Raw genomic sequence first — 19271 nt, forward strand, 5'->3', positions numbered from 1 at the left:
CTATAAGTTTGCAGAACGTCTTCAGTGGGAAAAATGAAAGGCAGAATTCAGTTTTAGGGTTTAAACACACACCCCTGAAAAAAATTAGCAAAAATACAAAAGCATGGAAGCTGGAAGTTTTAATATGTTCTTGAAAGGCAACAAAGTAGCAAATGTAAATCAAACATCAGTCTCCCTGTAGTGCAGTAGGGTGGTAATAGTTTTCAATTTCTAATAAACACACAGGATTTTTTTTGGCAGACTGTAATAATCGAAAAATTGGGTAAGGCACCCAACTGGGGAAAAATGACAATGTAGGCTTGGTCTTCCCAATTGTTTCTATGATTAATGATTACCATCACATAAACCTCCCAGCAAACTAACCCTAAAACTCTGAGAAGTAAAGACATGACTCAAAAAATATATAAATAATGGAACAAACAGATTGGGGATGCATTAGTAAACTATTTAATACCAAAAAAAAAAGTGTCCAATAAGAATTGGACAAGAGATTTGTTTTTTATTACCTTCTAATTATTCCAGGGTACCAAGCAAAGCTCAACACAAGCAAAATTTTTCTTCTAGGAATCTCCTCAGTCCCTCTATTTAGGTAAGAGCAGAACTTCCTCTTCCATAAAAAATGCACTTGAATCCAGCTGTGATCTAATTGTCTCCTGTGGCTACACGTGCATAAATGTTTGTGTACATATTCCTATCAACAAAGTTATGAATCAGAAATGTGTTTATGCATTTTTTGAAAATAGTAATAAATGTTTACAGTGGTAAGATTGTATGTCCTAATGATTATAATAATCCTTTCAATTTGTGTTGAGCTTTACAGTTTATAAAGTGGTATTACTTAGTTTCATTTTATTCTCACAGTTACCCTGAAGGTAGGTGTAACGCAGTCACTGGCAGATCCACTGGGTAGATGAAGGTGTTGAGACTGGTGGAGCTGGAACCATCTGCACAGTTATATGGGGACAATACACATATGTCCTCAGCACAGTCAGTGAAAACGATGTATAGACGCACAAGGGAAAGTCAACTCTTCTGAGTACGGATCTGCTGCCACATGAACACTTTTAGCTGCCATTATTTTTAAATATATTCTGAATCTACATATCTGATACGACACACAAAATAAAAATGTCAAATACAGTATCTTCCAATGATATTAGAACTATAGTAACAAGCCACTGATTAGAATCAGTAAAGCAAATAAAATAATGAATCTCATTTATCTTCCCTGTTGCGGTCTTAACTTTATATACCAATGACATCTTTCTAAAATCTATACGTTTGCTTTCTTTCATTCATCCAGTCACTCGGCAGATGTTTACTTGGTCTTCTATTTTTCCAGCTAGGTGCTTGAGATACAGAGCTGAACAAAACAAAGCCACCCCATCAGTCAGGGAGCTGATAGTCTGCTTACAGATGCAGACATTAGGCCAACAGGCAAATGCAGAAGTTGTGAGATTGGTACAAAGGAAAAGAACAGAATGGTCTGAGATAAGATAGTGAGGGTCTTAGACTGGAAAACAAGCAGCCTTCTCTGGGTATGTAACATTTAAGCTGCTGCCTGAATGGTTTTTCTGTTTCTTTAACACTATTTCCTGCATACATTCACTGTGCCAGCCAGAGTTCCCAACGGTGCAGTCCTACAAATGCTGTGATGTACAAGGATAAGCAGGACAGCTCTCAGGGAGCTCATTGTGCAAGGGTAACGGTGCAGCCAAACTTGATTTGGAGCTTGGAAAACATATATTTAGCTATTGAGCTCGAAATAATCAACACAGCACATTCTTGCTGGATACATTATTTTAAAACCTAAATCCAGACCTAACTCATTCATCCCATAAGATTGAGCAGATCTTCACCCTTCAGTATCATCACTGAAAGAAATGTCCCATGGGAGTCTGATCCAAGTATTAACTTGAGAATATTGGGATAAAGCTTTGCAATAAGCAAAGATCACAAGAGACACCATTATCTTACTACCCTTACCCATTCTTTTCTAATTGTAAATGTAATGTCTTAATTTTTTATACTTCTCTGACATAATTTCATATTTTCCAATGAATCATATTTACCTAAATTGGATTAATTAAAATTAGCTGTCATATAAATATCCATGTATCAGTCCACCCAACTGAAGAATATTATCATAAATATGTTGATAATTATAAGTATTGAATCATGAAAACAGTCAATCTTAAAATATATTGCAAACTATGATAATCTATTTTATTTCCATAATTTTTTTCTCCTTTTAGCCTGTCTTTATTATTTAGCTATTTTTATTTAGCTATTTTATTTTTATTTAGCCTGTCTTTATTATTTAGCTATTTTAGCTACTCAAGAATAATGTCTTTGGGGCACCTGGGTGGGTCAGTTGGTTGAGCAACTGACTCTTGATTTTGGCTCAGGTCATGATCTCACAGTTTATGAGATGGAGCCCCCTGTGGGTCTCTGTTCTGACAGTGCAAAACCTGCTTGGGATTCTCTCTCTCCCTCTCTCTGTCCTTCCCCTGTTTGCATGTGCACACACAAGCTCTCTCTGAAACAAACAAACAAACAAAAGAATGTGTCTTAGTCATGAATCAAAATAACAAGAAAAGAGATATATATCCCTAAAGTTATTATGAGAACGGAAGCATAAAAAAAAAAAATCACTATGGCAATGCTAGGCTTTCTTGCTCTAACTGTAGAAGTTTACCTGGGCTTCTATTTCCACTCAAGCTTATTCTTCTAATGAAACACGATCTGCATAGAAAAATAAAGAATAAAAAAATCAGTTATCAGATCCATTACTTATGATTACTGGAGATTTTGTGACTCTTTGTATTCCAAAAGTTTGTTTAATTCTCTTTATATGGCTTGTCTAGAAGAATTAATACACAGTTTTCTGGTAATCAACACTCAGTCTTCAAAAAAAAACAGAGCACAAATCATAAATTAGGTGTTAAAGGTATTTTGTGTACTTGGGGCACCTGGGTGGCTCAGTCAGTTGGGCATCCGACTTCAGCTCAGGTCATGATCTCATAGTATGTGAGTTCAAGTCCAGTGTCGGGCTCTGTGCTGACAGCTCAGAGCCTGGAGCCTGCTTCAGATTCTGCGTCTCCCTCTCTCTCTGCCCCTCCCCTGCTCATGCTCTGTCTCTCTCTGTCTCAAAAATAAATAAAAACATTTTTTAAAGAAAGATATTTTGTGTACTAAAAAAAAAAAAATCAAATATGTTGAAACAAAAGAACTTTAACAAATCCCATCAGGGGCACCTGGGTGGCTCAATTGGTTGAGCATCCAACTTTGGCTCCGGTCATGATCTCATGGTTTGTGGGTTCAAGCCCATCATTAGACTTGCTGCTGTCAGCACAGAGCCCACTTTGAATCCTCTGTCCTCCTCTCTCTCTGTCCCTCCCCAGTTCTCACTCTCTCTCCCAAAAATAAATAAAACGTTTTTTTTATCCCATCAAAGTTTCATTTTCCAAGTAGTTTTTTCCAACTTTCAGCACGTGCAATGAAGATTGATGTCTATTTCAGTTTGATTAGAACCTAATCTTGTCTTTTCGTTCTCAAATACCATGTTCCAAATTTATATTTCAGTCTCAAACACTCATGACAAAGCACTTAATTCAAAACATCAATCCTCTTTTTCTTAGTTTTTATAATTATCGATTAGTTTTACAAACCATTGAAAATGTGACCCAAAAGTATGTTGCTTCTCACAATAGGTGGCATCTTTGATTCTGTGAAATGTATTATGTGTTATATACCTTGACATTTACAAATAATCTAACATAAATTGAGAGCAGAGGGGAAATGAATTGAGTTAGAATAGGTATATTAATTTCTCCATCTTAACAACTAGAATTCAAAAGATGTTGTTAAAGCCTTCAACTAAAACAACAAAGCATAAACGTTTATCATTATAAAGTACTAAGAATGAAAAAATTAACTAAAATATAGTGGAGAAAAGAAGAGAAATACACTAGTTTTATGACTGTTCATAGCAGGGAAGTAAAAGATAATGTCTAAAGTATTAGAGAATTAACAAAAATATATAACATAATAGCTGTAAGTTAACTACTGGAACAAAAATGCAAATCTTCTTAAATATAGGAATTATTTCCTATTCATAAAGAATTACACAATGAAAGTGAAGAATAGGGACTATATATGATTTTTGAAAGAGTGAAAGCATAAAGTATAAATAATTTCAAAGAACTAGCTTCAAATATACCTATCGTATCAATAAATATAAATGGATAAAACTCATATTTTTAAGAAAAGAAAGAAAACTGTGGACAAAGTTATCTAAAGCAAATGTAGAAAAAGAAAGAAAGAAGCGGGAAGAGGAAGAGAAGGGAAAAAGGTAGGAGAGGGAAGATGGGGAAAGGAGGAGAGAAAAGAGAGAGAAAGGAAAGGAGGGAAGAAAGAAAGAATCCATTGTAACCTTAATATCAACTCGTTTTAATTCGTGTCATAAAACATAAACAAGACAAAATGTCACTGTATAATGTTAAAAGCAGATATTCATAGTAAAGATTTTAAAAGGTCAAGACTATCAATACATCAAAAGATATATCACAAAACAAGAACTATAGGCATTACAAAGAAAAACACAAAAGTAGAATTTTAGTCACCTCTCTTAGTCTTTGACAGACCAGAAAGAAAAAAAATTAAGGAATAATATAGAAGATCTAAGTGACATAATTAAGTAGGACTAACTATAGATCAAACTCTGTTCCCTGAAATAAAAACTACAATCTATGTTTACATAAAACCATCATAAAATGACCAACAGCCCCAATAAAAATCACAATTAATTCCAAAATGTTAAAATAATACAAGCAACATTCTCTGATCATAATGTAAAAACCCCTAGAAATTAATAAATAAAATCAAAGATAAAAGTATACTTATTAATTATGTGGCTTTGTACAAGTTACTTATCTTTCAAAGCCTTCATTACATCAACTGCAAAATGAAAATAATACTGAAATCATAGGGTAATTTTGACATTTTTTTAAATTTTAAGACATTATTCAAGTAAAATATTATCCATGAAAAATCATATTCCTCTTCACACTTGAGAAGTGACTTATTTGGCAGCTCTGAACATTTGAGCAACTTGGTCTATACTATCTACATATGGCTATTTAAATAAATCAAATTAAATTATAAAATTTTAGATTCCAACATTAGCCGCACTTAAAAAGCTCATTAAAAACATTATGCTAAATGAAAGAAGCCAGTCACAAAAGACCACATATTGTATAATTCCACTGATATGAAATATCCTGAACAGGCAACTCTATAGAGACAGAAAGTACATTAGAAGTTGCCCAGCACTTGGAAAGGGTGTGAGAGAGCGGTGAGGGACTGCTAATGAGTACAAGTTTTCTTTCTAGAGTGATGGAGCTGTTCTAAAATTAGATTATGGGGATGGAAGCACAAATCTGTATACTGAAAACCATCAAGTTATGCACTTTAAATGGGTGAATCTTCTGGTGTATAGATTATATCTCAACAAAGCTGGGGTTTTTTAATTGTGAAAAAAAAGTTCATTAGCTACATGTGGCTAGTGGCTACCATCTCGGACATCATAATATTTCCGTCATTGCAAACAGTTCTATCAAATACTACTCGCTTAGCTGATACTGAACAAATCAAACAAATATCCAGAAGTTCACAAAAATTATTTAAGCTTTACTTCAGCAAATTAACAAGGTCCTTCTAACGAGAGCCTCAGATGAATTTTTTTTCTCACTTCACTTACTAATTATACTAAAAGATCATCCTCTCACTTAATATAATCCAAATACATTAAGGTGCTAATTGAATATGCTGAATAAGCCGTGCATACTAATTGTCACTAATAAGTTTAATGCTGATTGTTTAAGTTTATAACAGCTACTCACCTACATAGTGGTTCAAGTCAACTTGATATCCCTCACTCTTCATTAAGAAAATGTGTTTCATTAACTTGATGTCATTATACGTGAGCTCAGAGGATTTACACCATGGGTAGTCCTTTTAACGTTCAAAAGTATACTAAATGTGAATCCTGAACAAACTGCTCATGCAGTTGAAGGTGACTCTTACATCATCCTCAGTCTTCCAATGATGCTTAGAGTATTCCAATATGGTAAGCTTTGAATCAATAAGTACTTCTATGTCTATTACAATTCTTTACTCATTCAGTATATTTTTAAATATCTAGCATTAATTATAGTCTTATGATCCTAGACAATTCTTCTCTGGGCTTCAGATTCCCCTTCTCAAAATTAAGGTGAGGGGGAAGGGTAGAGAAGTTGGTAGCCTAATTACAAGTTTATGTCACCTTTTCCCTCCCAGTTGAGGAAACTCTACCTAAAAAATACTGGAGATTAGAACTTAATTGTTCTCACCATGAGTAGAGAAATGATAATTATATGACATGATAAAGGTGTTAGCTAACACTACAGCAGTAATCATATTATAATATGTAAATATATGAAATCAACACATATACCTGTTATTTACACAATGTTATCTTTTAATTATATATCACCAAAAAAAGTAAGGCTCACCTGGGGAGCTTGGAAAGGTCACAAATATACCTAAGAAATGATTTTTTTTTTAATGACTATGTATCATTGTGAGCAATGTCAGGGAGAAGAAAGGAAAACCAGCTGCTCCTTCCCTGCTTCACTATGAGGTAAAGACCACAGGCCCTGAGACAGCCCAGAAAGCAGAGCATGGAGCTTTCTGCAAATGAAGAAGAACTCCCTCAAATGCCAATGTAAGAGAGGTTGGTTGACCCTGCATGGGCGGTGGTGCTAAAGGAAAATGACCATCTTGAGCTAATTCAATAAGCACTGAACAAGACTGTAACAATCTGATTGTTCCTTCCCCCTCACAGCTTAGAAACCTAAGAATGGAGATTTTCCATCCCTGACTTGATACAGAGATTCCATCTTGTCTGTCCTTCTGAGGTTGGCGGGACTACTGGAAAATAAATATCTGTCTTACTTTTCACCATCCCTAATCCACATCCATTTCACCTTCCCAGGAGCAAAAAACTACAAGATCTGCCAAAAGCAATAGGAGAAAAGACCAGGTGAGAGGATTCAGGGACCCAAAAGAGAAATATTAGGAAAGCCAACCTGTATATGTGTCCCCACTGGGCCAAAGCTAATGGAAGAAACAGAAAAAACCCACTAATGAAGCTTGCAGTAAGAGGATATGTGATCAAAACAATGAGACTCTAAAACGGGCAAACAAAAAGCTAATAATTGAAAATTAAAATACAATGGAAGAATTAGAATTAGCAAATTACAATTAGAAAATACATTGGCTAAATAAATAAAGAAGAAGAAGAAGAAGAAGAAGAAGAAGGAAGAGAAGGAAGAGAAAGAGAAAGAGGAGTGACAAAACAATTTTATGTCCTGGAAAATCAAGTGAAGTTGTTTCATCACACATAAGGAAAAAAAATTAAATAAAATTATGAATAAAGAATTTAGAGAAACCACCATACACCTATTATAATGGCCAAAATCCAGAACACTGAAAATATCAAATGCTGTGAGGATGTGTAGCAACAGGAACACTCATTCATTGCTGACAGGAAGGCAGAATGGTACAGCCACTTTGGAAGACAGTTTGACAGTTCATCAGAAGATTAAACATATTCTTACCACACAATCCAGCAATCACGTGCCTTGGTATTTAAACAAATGAACTGAAAACTTAAATCTACACAAAAAACTGCACATGGATGTTTATAGGAAAAACTATATTCATAGTTTCCAAAAATTGGAAGCAGCCAAGATGTCTCTTAGTAGGTCAATACATAAATAAGCTCTGGTACATCCAGAGAATGGAATATTATTCAGCACTAAAAAGAAATGAATTATCAAGCCATGAAAAGACATGAAGGAAACTTAAATGCATATTATGAAGTGAGAGAAGCCAATATGAAAAGGCTACATACTATATGATTCCAAATATGTGACATTCTGGAAGAGTCAAATTATGGAGACAACCACAGCAACAAAAAAATCAGCGGTTTCCAGAGGTTAGAAAGGAGAAAAGGATAAATAAGTAGAGCACAGATTTCTAGGGCAGTGAAAATACTCTGTGTGATACTGTAATGATGGGTACATGTCATTACAAATTTCTCCAAACGTACAGACTGTACAACACGGAGAGTTAACTCTAATGTAGACCATGGACTTTGGCTAATAATGATATGTCAATGTAGGCTCATCAGTTATGACAAATGTAGAGCTCTGAAGGGAGATGTTGATAACGAGGGAAGCTACACACGTGAGGGAGGCAGTGAGTATGTGGGAAATCTCTGTACCTCCTGCTCAATTTTGCTATGAACCCAAAACTGCTCTAAAAATAAAATCTATTAAAAAATAAGTTTAGAGACACATGAAGAAAGCAACTTCTGAAAACATAATATGAAAGAGGTAACAACCAATTAAAGAAATAATAGTACATTTTACTGAATTGAAGAAAAACTTGAACTCAGAGTACAAGAGAATCTCCAGGTTATAGGTGAGTCTAAAGAGAAAAAAAAAGGGGCGCCTGGGTGGCGCAGTCGGTTAAGTGTCCGACTTCAGCCAGGTCACGATCTCGCGGTCCGTGAGTTCGAGCCCCGCGTCGGGCTCTGGGCTGATGGCTCGGAGCCTGGAGCCTGTTTCCGATTCTGTGTCTCCCTCTCTCTCTGCCCCTCCCCCGTTCATGCTCTGTCTCTCTCTGTCCCAAAAATAAATAAAAAACGTTGAAAAAAAAAATTAAAAAAAAAAAAAAAAAAAGAGAAAAAAAAGGTCTATATCTAAATATACCTTTGTGAAATGTCTTAGACTTAACAGTAAAGAGAAAATGATATGACCAGTCCAAAATAAAAACTGGCTTTCAAAGTAAAAAGAATCAGACTTCTCACTGAAACCTTGGATGTCAGGAGACAGAGAGATATAATCTGTAATATAAAAAAACATCGAGGAGTCTTAGTCCTGGGCAAGAAAATGTTTGCAAATAAAATAAAACAACACTATTTTCAGTAATGGTAAGAAATATACCAAAAACAAAAGAAGATAAATGGTTGAACATAAAAGAAACAGGCAAAGTGTATCAAGTAAATGCAAAAATTATATAGAGATAGAGCAAAAGAATATAAAGTGAAATTCAAAATAGTATTTTATGCTTTAAAAATGATAATCTCTGAACAATATGTAAAAAATGCATATTTATGGACTAAAAATGAAAGCAAAATACACAAAACAAAACGAATATTAAAAACAGGACACTGATAAACTATGACAGGAATTTTATATATCTAAGTATTTGAGATCATATAAATGAAAACTATGTAAAAATATGCAGGATTTGAATAATGTAATCCTAAAGTTGGACTAAAAAATACACATTTTTTAAAGAGAGTATTTTACCCTTTAAGAGACAATAAACATCCTTCCTTCATTACTAGAAATATTTGCAAAAATGTGATCATTTACTAGACCAGAGAGAACAACCCTATTTCACTGAAGAAAGAAAAATTTGTGAAAAAACTTTTCACTCAAGAAAAAAAAAAATGTCATTTCTTGGACGTTATGCAATAAAACTTAAAATCAGCAATAAAAAACATTACCTATGAGAAAGTTCTAGAATCATAAGTATAGGAAAATACATAACTTCACATGCTTTTATATTTAAGAATGAAAGACTGACTATAAATATCATTAATATTAAATTTAGGAAACTAGAAAAATAATAAAACAAAAGGAAATAAAAGAAGGAAATTAATATAAATAAAAGTTAAACTTGATAATATAAGATTGGAGACGTACACCTACAGACTCTGAAGCCAAACCGCTGAGTTCTGCAGGGGAGGCAGAATTTTGCCTCTACCGTTCAAGGTCTTCCAGCTAGACTAAGAATTCAATTACATGAGACAGATTAACAGGAGAAAAAAAACCACAAAGTTTTCTCACACGTGCACGGAGGCCCAATAGTAAAATTGTGACCCCAAAGAAATGACCACTTTAGACACTTTAGACTTTAGACAAACTTTAGACAAAAAGATGATATTTTTTTTGAGGAATTTACAGGATAAGGAAAACAGGTGTTTGGGAGGTTTAATTAGTAAGGAATTCTAAGCAGAATTTGGGCCTAGGCAGTAGTTTAATTAAAACAACAAAAAGTGAGAAGGTTAATTTCTACAGCTTTCTCCAAAATCCTTATCTCTGGTGATAAGGATGTCTTTTTACTTAGTACAAGGAGGGTATTTTTCATATGGGAGATTTGTTTCCTGCTTTCGGGGAGACAGATGAGAGTTTGAGTGTCCTTACAATGGCTATTACCCAAGCAGCTTCAGCTTTAATTCAGAATGATAAAAATATGCCATTGGAGTACATTTGGGGGCAGTCTGCCCTGGGCTCCTGCATATCTAATTGCAGCTGTACCAGTTTTTGCTGAGTAACTTGGGCAATAGTTTTAATCTCCCTGTGCCTCATTTCTCTCATATATAAAGTGGGAAAAAATAATAACTAAAATATAGGGCTATGAAGAGAATTAAATGAATTCAAAGTTGCAGAGATTTTGGACAATGTCTGACAAATGTGTTTATATGCACATCGTTAAATAAAATCATAAAATAAAATAAAAGTAGCGAATAATGATAAATCAAGCACATTGATGTTTGTAAATATTTCAAAATAAATATCTTTGATATGAATTGACATATTAAAATAAAGTAATGAAATAGATAAGTTCCTAATAGTGTGGTTAGATCTCCTTGTTTTATTTTTATTTTTTTTTTTTAATTTTTATTTTTGGGACAGAGAGAGGCAGAGCATGAACGGGGGAGGGGCAGAGAGAGAGGGAGACACAGAATCGGAAACAGGCTCCAGGCTCGGAGCCATCAGGCCAGAGCCTGACGCGGGGCTCGAACTCACGGACCGCGAGATCGTGACCTGGCTGAAGTCGGACGCTCAACCGACTGCGCCACCCAGGCGCCCCTGATCTCCTTGTTTTATAGGGCAAAAGTAGGAACTGTATTTTAAGACTCAGGACAAACAAGAGTACTTGATTCCAAATAGAGTAAGCCTAAGAACAAACAGGCAGTTCAGGCCGGGGAAACCAGATGTCCAGAACCCAAGGACCCTGAAAACCATAGAACAACAGCTCTGGTTAGGGTGAATTTGAACACAGCCCCTCCTAATACAGTCCCAGATGCTTGGCCAGAGAGAACTCTGGAGTCATGTACAGGACAATCTACTTTATCACCCTCCCAACATCTACCCCACCTTCAATGAGTGAGTAATTACTGTGTCTTTCAACCTATTCCTGCACCTAGAGAAGGACAGAAAGCTTCCCAGTTCGTTTACAATAGCTTGACAAAAGTATAGGAAAGGAAAGGAAAGGAGAGGAGAGGAGAGGAGAGGAGAGGAGAGGAGAGGAGAGAAGAGAAGAGAAGAGAAGAGAAGAGAAGAGAAGAGAAGAGAAGAGAAGAAAAAAAAATAACCACAGGTCAATTTCACTTCTGAATATAAAATATTAAGTAAAATATAACAAATTGAATCAAACAGTGTATTTTAAGAAATAATACACAATGACTGTGCAGGGTTTGCCTTATGACTGAACGGATGAGTAAACATTAGTTGATCAATCAAAATAATTCATTATATCAAAAAGCGAAGGAAGAAAACGTTATGTAAAAAGATGTGAAAACAATCTAATTCCTCAGCTATTCTTCAAAAATTACGTAGCAACACTATGCAAGATGCAAGTTTTTATCAGATACTATCATTAAAATTATTTACATTGTGAAATATTAAGAATATTTCTCCTAGAATCAAGAATTAGATAAAGATGTCTTATGTGACTGGTAGTCAACATTTTTAAAGATCTAATGAAAAAGAAAATATAATTATTTTTATAAATGAAATGCTTATATACCTAGAAATCCAGGAGACTCAGTACCAAACCAGTTAGCACTGAAAAGGATAGAAAAATGAAGGAGGGAAATCTTAATTCACAGCAACAAAAATTATACCCGAGATAATCCAAATCAAAATAACCTATATTTCTAAAACCACAATAGTTTATCAAAGAACAGACTGTAAAACCTGAATAAATGAGGTAAAATGAAAGCAATAATTCTTCCTAAATTAACAGAGAAAATTTAGTGCAATTATAAACAAAATTCCATAGTTTTTTTTTTTTTTTTACTTGTATGTCTAGGTATGTCTAACATGTATATGGAAAAATGAAGGCATGGGGTCTGTCAAAAAAATTTTGATAATGAAGATTAGTGACCAGGGATTACTTACATATTATTAAAACTTACTATGAATCTACAACTACATATTATTAAACTCACTACAAAACTGCAGTATGGTATGAGCACAGGAATAGGCAAAAACATCAGTGAAGCAAATTCAAAAATCAGGAAGCAATCCAAGTATATGAAAGACCTTCATTTATGATAAAGGTGGCATGTCAATTCATTGGGAAAAAAATAAATTATTCAATAAACAGTGCTGGAAAAATTAGCTATCGGTGTGGAAGAAAACAATCAAATCTAACACCACAAATAATCTTCAACATCAGGATATTTAAATATACAAATATAAAAGTAAAATAAAATACTAGAAGAAAATATTAAGAAAAGTTTTATAATATTGTGATGTAGATGACCATCCAAACAATATAAGAAATGCTTAGCTATAAAAGAAAAAAATTGACAGATTTGATTAGATAAATATTAAAAAGCTTCAGTATTGAAGGGAAAAAAAACTGAACAAAGTCAAAAGATAATATTAATTATAATGGGATAAGAACCTATATGCTACTAAGAAAAATACAAACCACCTAATTTTTAAATGGATAAATTATATGAATAAGCAAAGAGAAAATATGAAAAACTATATATAAAAAAGACATTAAATGTCACTAAAAGTAACATTTTCTGCCATCACTTAACAAGATTTAAAATGACTGATAACATCCAGAATATTAAAAACATAGTTTAAAGAATACTTGCTTATATTGCTTATAAAATTAATATTTTAATATATACACCCTTTAACGCAGCAATCCTACCTATGTAAATGTATACTACAGAAAAAAAGCGTTGATACTTAATGCAACATTGATTCATAACAACAATTTAAATGTTAGTCATCCAAGTGATGTGATATATATACATATATATAGCATAAGACAAAGATTTGTTGAGTGTAAGAAGAAAAAGAGGAGAGAGGAATGGAGGAAGACAGGGAAGAAAGGAGGGAGATGCTAACACAGAAACCAACACAAAACAGAATCCATCATTAATATTATTACATATCTTTCTTCATGCTTCAAGGAATTAGATAATGCACCAAATGTAAAAGACATAATTTCCCTGGATTCAGAAGAAAATCATCCTGTGTTTGCATGTTTGCAATAAATTGAAGCAGAGAATTCGATTTTTTTTTTAATTTTTTATGTTTATTCATTTTTGAGCTACAGAGAGAGACAGAGTGTGAGCAGGGAGGGGCAGAGAGAGAGGGAGACACAGAATCTGAAGCAGGCTCCAGGCTCTGAGCTGTCAGCTATCAGCACAGAGCTGGATGCGGGGCCGAACTCAGGAACAGTGAGTTCATGGTCTGAGCCGAAGTCTCGGATGCTCAACCGACTGAGCCACCCAGACACCCCTAGAGAATTAGATTTCTAAGCAGAGAATGAAATTCCTATTCCAGCTGCGGACTCCTGCGGACCTGGGTTTCTGCCTGGGACAATATGCGGAGAAGAGGGGCTCTGCTCCTCCGCGACAAATAAGTCCTCATGTTCTCCACTGCCAGTGCTAGCTAGCTCTCCTCCACATCACTTGAACGTGAGGTTTCAGCCCTGGGCCCTGGGCCCCAGTCCCCAGCAAAGATCACATCCCAAGCCAGAGCCCCTTCCATCTACACAGGAGGGAGTGTGCTCAAGTTTCCTCCGCCGGTAGACACGGGAGGAGAAGCATGGCTAACTCATAGAGTCCTTTCCCCTGCAGTTCTAGTTTCCTCCAAAGAGTAGAGAATCGGGAATAAGCCCAGATGTTGAAGTTTAAAACAAATAATTTGGGAAGTTTAAAACAATCAATATATTGGAAACAATATAAAATCCCAAATACCAAATTAAGTATAAAAGCAAATACTGATTTAAGGTCTCTTTTTCCTTTTTGTTATCCATTTTTGGGGTTGTGATATTTTTCCTCGATCTTCATGATTTTAACCATCAGACATTTTGTTTTCTTTGTAGTGTTATAAAAGAGTTTTTGGCATCTTGAAGCTTCTGCCAGATTTATTTTGGTTTGTATTTCCACTGAATTTTTCCATCATGTTTGAATTTTCGTAGGGTTAATAATTCCAGAAAACATACAAATTAATTTGGATTCAGGCATACACGAGAGCAGCTCAAATTGAATTTAAAATCACCATTAAGTTACACTGAACTATAAAATGTGATTAAATAGTTCTATAAAAAATACATTACTTTCCTGAGGAATACACCCAGGAGTTTTGTCACTGGGACATTTGCTTCTTTAGGCCTTTCTGCTGAGTGTGGTTTTATCTGGAACTGCCAGATTTCATTAGGAAAAGATGCACTGATAAACTTAAGACACAGTGCAATCCACCAAGAGACATAAAACATGCAACTTTGCACACAGAGGTACACACTATTTGTAGTAGTCCAAATTGGTACCCTAGAAAGAATTCTGGTAAATTCTGTTTCACACGTCTCTCACCAAATGAAGTTAAAAAACCAAAGGTGTTTTCTACAGTAAATTCCTGACAAGAGTGAACTTCTCTTTTACCTAGGCATATCTGAACACCAAATCCTCCACGTTTAATTGTATACATTTGATGATCAGAATATTTTTCTAGACTAGCTTACAGCCCTGTACAATTTCAAACCTTATTTCTCCTCTAGGTATCGTATGGCCAGAGACAGTAGAACATCACAGATCACGATGCAGCTTCTGGTCTTGCAATTTCTGATGACCCAGGTAAGTTGGCCCAAAATGTCCTAAGAGAATTCCTGGAAGTCACAGCACAACCTGAACACGGATAGATACATGGAACTGACTGCAAATCACATAAATAATCCCACTGAACCCACTGAAATCTATGCCCCGCTGAAGTTCTTATTAGTCAGATCCCAAAAACGCTTTGGCCCGTCCACGGCCACCCAACATAAGGGTAGGTGTGACTGCAAGAAAGTTATGATGGAACTAGACAGCAGCTCTGATTGTAAATAAAATATTTAACTTTTGCAAATTAAAAAAAAAACTGTATAATCACACAACATATTGCCAGCAAATCTTCCCAGGATCTTGGAAGAGCCCTAGCCAGGTGAGGGTCTTGAAGATTGAGCTTTGTAAGTGTCACAGTGAATCTGCCTCTGGAGGGAAGATAACATATTTTCATATTGACAAACTTGCCCATTCATAAAATCTGCTTACTATTAACTCTTGTATCCTTAGATTCATGTCCCATTATTACCATCCATTACCAATCAGCAGTTGGTTGATATACCAACCAACAGTTCCGTTCTTTCTGAGAGGAAAGCAAAATCTTTAGTTTGATTTCATTATATATGTTTTGGGTTTTGTTTTTTTTTTTTTTAGACAAAGCTTTTTTTTTTTTTTATGTTTATTTTTGAGACAGAGAGAGACAGAGCATGAATGGAGGGAGGGTCAGAGAGAGAAGGAGACACAGAATCAGAAGCAGGCTCCAGGTTCTGAGCTGTCAGCACAGAGCCCGATGCGGGGCTCGAACTCACGGACCGCGAGATCACGACCTGGGCCGACGTCGGCCGCTTAACCGACTGAGCCACCCAGGCGCCCCGGGTTTTTGTTTTGTTTTGTTTTGTTTTTTTGTTTTTTTGTTTTTTTTTATTTCACACAGTTGCAAGAGGCAAAGGATCATTTAAAAATGAAGTCTCTGGCCCCGTTCAACTAAGGGCAGTGTCACCCAGTCTGAGGCTCAATGGTAGAAGGCACATAGGGGCCAACTTTGTGGGGACAAGAACAAAGGGATGTGTGATGGTAATAGGTCACCGTGAGCCAGAGAGGATGAAAGAGGCCTCACTGAGTTTTGGCAGAATTGGAGGCTCTGAAGGGAGATAAGCAGCTGCCTCTGCGGGGGGCCTCTCTCTTGTGAGATCAAATTGCTGAGGCAGCAGAGAGTGGGTGTGTCTGGCTCCAAGGTGAGGTCACTCCCCAGGCCACTCCATGCCTCATGCCCCAGGCAGGGCTCCATCTGGGTCCAGGTGACCAGAGAGTCCCTGGAAAACATGGTTGTGTGTTCTGTAATTGGTGCCCCTGGTCCCCCACCCATTTTTAGTCATTGTGGGTGTCCCCTCCCTCCTGGGACCCTGAGGCAAAAAGAGGATGGTGGGGAGTCTGGGGAGCTCAGTCGGTTAAGTGTCTGACTTCAGTTCAGCTCATGATCTCATGGTCTGTGAATTCAAGCCCTGCATAGGGCCCTGTGCTGACAGCTCAGAGCCTGGAGACTGTTTCAGATTCTGTATTTCCCTCTATCTGCCCCTACCGGACTCACGCCTCTGTCTCTCTCTCTTTCTCTCAAAAGTAAATAAACACTAAAAAATTTAAAAAGGGGGGAGGGGAGGGTGGCACCTGAGGATGACAAGGTTTACCCACCTGCAGTGAGCCCAGGGCCATGAGATGCCATGCATCCTTCTAAATGGTAAGAAGGAGCCTCTAGGAGCTGTCTTGATAAAAATCCTGAATAGCATGTGGACATGCTTAATATCTCCATGAGGAAACTGCTGCCACAGTTGTGCCAGAGAGTACGCTATGTTCAAGTAGGCACCAACATTTCAGAGCAACTTTATCCGGATCAACAAAAAAGAAGTGATCAATGTGTACACCCACGTGGGAATGCTAACTCTGAGTGTCACACTCCCCAGGGTCAAGCTTTGTCCTCACCAGCTCCACACTGGGAAAAGAACATGCTAAAGTGGTGGGGCCAACCAGGGCAAAAGCAGCAAGCCTAAGAAGACCTTAGAGCTAACCATGCTGCTTCTCTGGAAGTGGGTAAAGTTATCCACTCATGACCATGAAAAAAAGCTCCACCTGAAGCTTCGCCTGGTTACTCTTCTAACTTAAGCTGTGTGTCCCTTCAGATACAAGAGATCTTTTCATTTATTGGAAAAAAAGTTACTCACCTCCTAAAACCAACAGCAAAGGGTTATGCCAATACTCAGGCCATTTCATCTGGGGACAAAATGGACAGTACTGTCATTAAAAAAGAACAAGCCCAGGGTGCCTGGGTGGCTCAGTCAGTTAAACTTCTGACTTCAGCTCAGGTCATGATCCCAGGGTTGTGGGATCAAGCCCCACATTGGGCTCTACGCTGAGAGTAGAGCGCTTAAAATTCTTTCTTTCTTCCTCTGCCCCTCTCCCCACTCTAGTGTACTCTGTCTGTCTCTGAAAGAAAGAGAGAGAGAAACAGAGAGAGCTCAAAACAGAGTTATTTGCCCCCATGACAGCAAACCAAGATTTAATTACAGTTTCAATTTATCATAGGAAAATGTGACCTTTTAACCAGCAATCTAAAATTTCCTGACGAGCACTAATGATGTAATCTGCATGATAAAAACTCCCTTTGTTCCCTTCCCCCCAAAATGAAGATGTTCTGGCCTGAAACAATCCTTTCTTTTCTTTTGCTAATAACGTTTTCAGCCTGTTTTCCTACCTATAAAAACCTTCCATTTTGTAGAACTCATTGGAGCATCTCTCTATTTGCTAGATGAAATGCTGCTAGATTCATGAATCACTTGACAAAGCCAACTAGATCTTCAAATGTACTCTATTAAATTTTGTTTTATAACACTGTGTTTGAGGCAGAGAGGCATCTAGCAGTTATCTCAAAAGTTGGGCAGGATACAATCTATGACTAGCTCAGGGTCCTCCATGAGTCCAAGAAAAACTGCCCTTTGTTGGAGAACATTAGAGTCCATTTGACCACAGTGACCACAATTTCTAAAAATAAGACACCCAGCAGGACTGATTCTTTATTAAAGAACCTCAAAGCCCACCATGCTGCACATGCTTCAGAGGTGAACATTATGTCTAAGACTGTGGAGGAGAGCAGCATGGCAGAAGTCCCTTGTACCATGACACCTGAGACCAAGGAGACAGGAAACTTTCAAGCCCATCAGAAGGACTGAAAGCATAGGAACCAAGCTGTTTCCAGCTTAGTCTCCTTAGTTATAAATAAATAAAGTCATACAGTCTGAGAATGAAATGTTATTTTTTTTGAAGTGCTCTCTTTTTAAGTTTACATATTCCATAGCATAGTAGAGACCTCACAGTGGATTCCATGACATCAACTGTGCTGCAGTCTGACACCCCAGTTTTCTAGTAGAACAGAGCCCTACCTCACACCCATGTCAATAGAGACAGAGGAGTGCCCAATCTGTCTCAACCATTATCTGCCTTTGGTTCCCCCCAGTGATGGCTGAAAGTCATTCTGTGGGCTGAGAAGCACCACCACCTCCCTCTCGTATTCCTTGTTTTACCTCTGCAAGTCCCTGAATATAAAATTAAATCCTGTCCACTAATAAAAAAAAGAACAGGATTCATGTCCCCTCCAGAATATTCAGAGAAGGGAGGAAGTACACAGCATTTGTTGACAATCAGATTAAGATTACCATCTAGACTCAGCAATTCCATTTTTGGATATAAACCCTCACACATTTACCTTAGAAGACAACTGTGAAATGTTTTTAGCAAAATAATTTATAAGAACAAAACATTGGAAATAGCCCTAATTGTCCATCACCTGGAAAATGGGATACTATAACAACAATGGCAGCTACATTGGAATAAATGAATCTTACTGTTGAGTATCAAAAGCAAGTCACATAAGAACACCTGTGTTATAGTTCTATCTATAAAATAGTTCAAAATAGACTATTTAGAGCATATACTTGGCAAAATTAGAGGAACACAGTTATCTGTAGGTGGAAAGGAGGGAGATATCATCAGAGTTTGTATGCAAAAGCTGCAATAGTGTTAGGAATTGTTCTCCCTGATAAGCAACGAGGAGGGTAGTCAAATATTGCTTAATATTTTCACCTTTTGACACTTCTGAAATCAGGAGGATCTTAAAAGATACCTACCATTGTCATACAAATCTTAACCAATTTCTGTGTTGACAGTATGTGATATTAAATAGAAGTCTGAGAAATATTTGTAATAAGTACAAAATAAAAACTCAAAGGGACAAGATAAGATGTGT

General features: G+C 36.5%; 1 long non-coding RNA gene across 2 annotated transcripts in view; it reads left to right on the plus strand.

The window, feature by feature from the left end:
* The window catches only part of LOC131495112 (uncharacterized), an 80688-nt gene that overhangs the window by 40486 nt on the left and 20931 nt on the right, over nt 1-19271 (plus strand). For both annotated transcript variants that reach the window (XR_009253773.1, XR_009253772.1), the window contains exons 4-5: nt 14263-14312; nt 14935-15010. This is a non-coding gene — a long non-coding RNA (uncharacterized LOC131495112). The remainder of the gene's footprint in view (nt 1-14262; nt 14313-14934; nt 15011-19271) is intronic.

This window comes from Neofelis nebulosa, chromosome 14 (assembly GCF_028018385.1).
Source record: "Neofelis nebulosa isolate mNeoNeb1 chromosome 14, mNeoNeb1.pri, whole genome shotgun sequence".
NCBI classification, from domain to species: domain Eukaryota; kingdom Metazoa; phylum Chordata; class Mammalia; order Carnivora; family Felidae; genus Neofelis; species Neofelis nebulosa.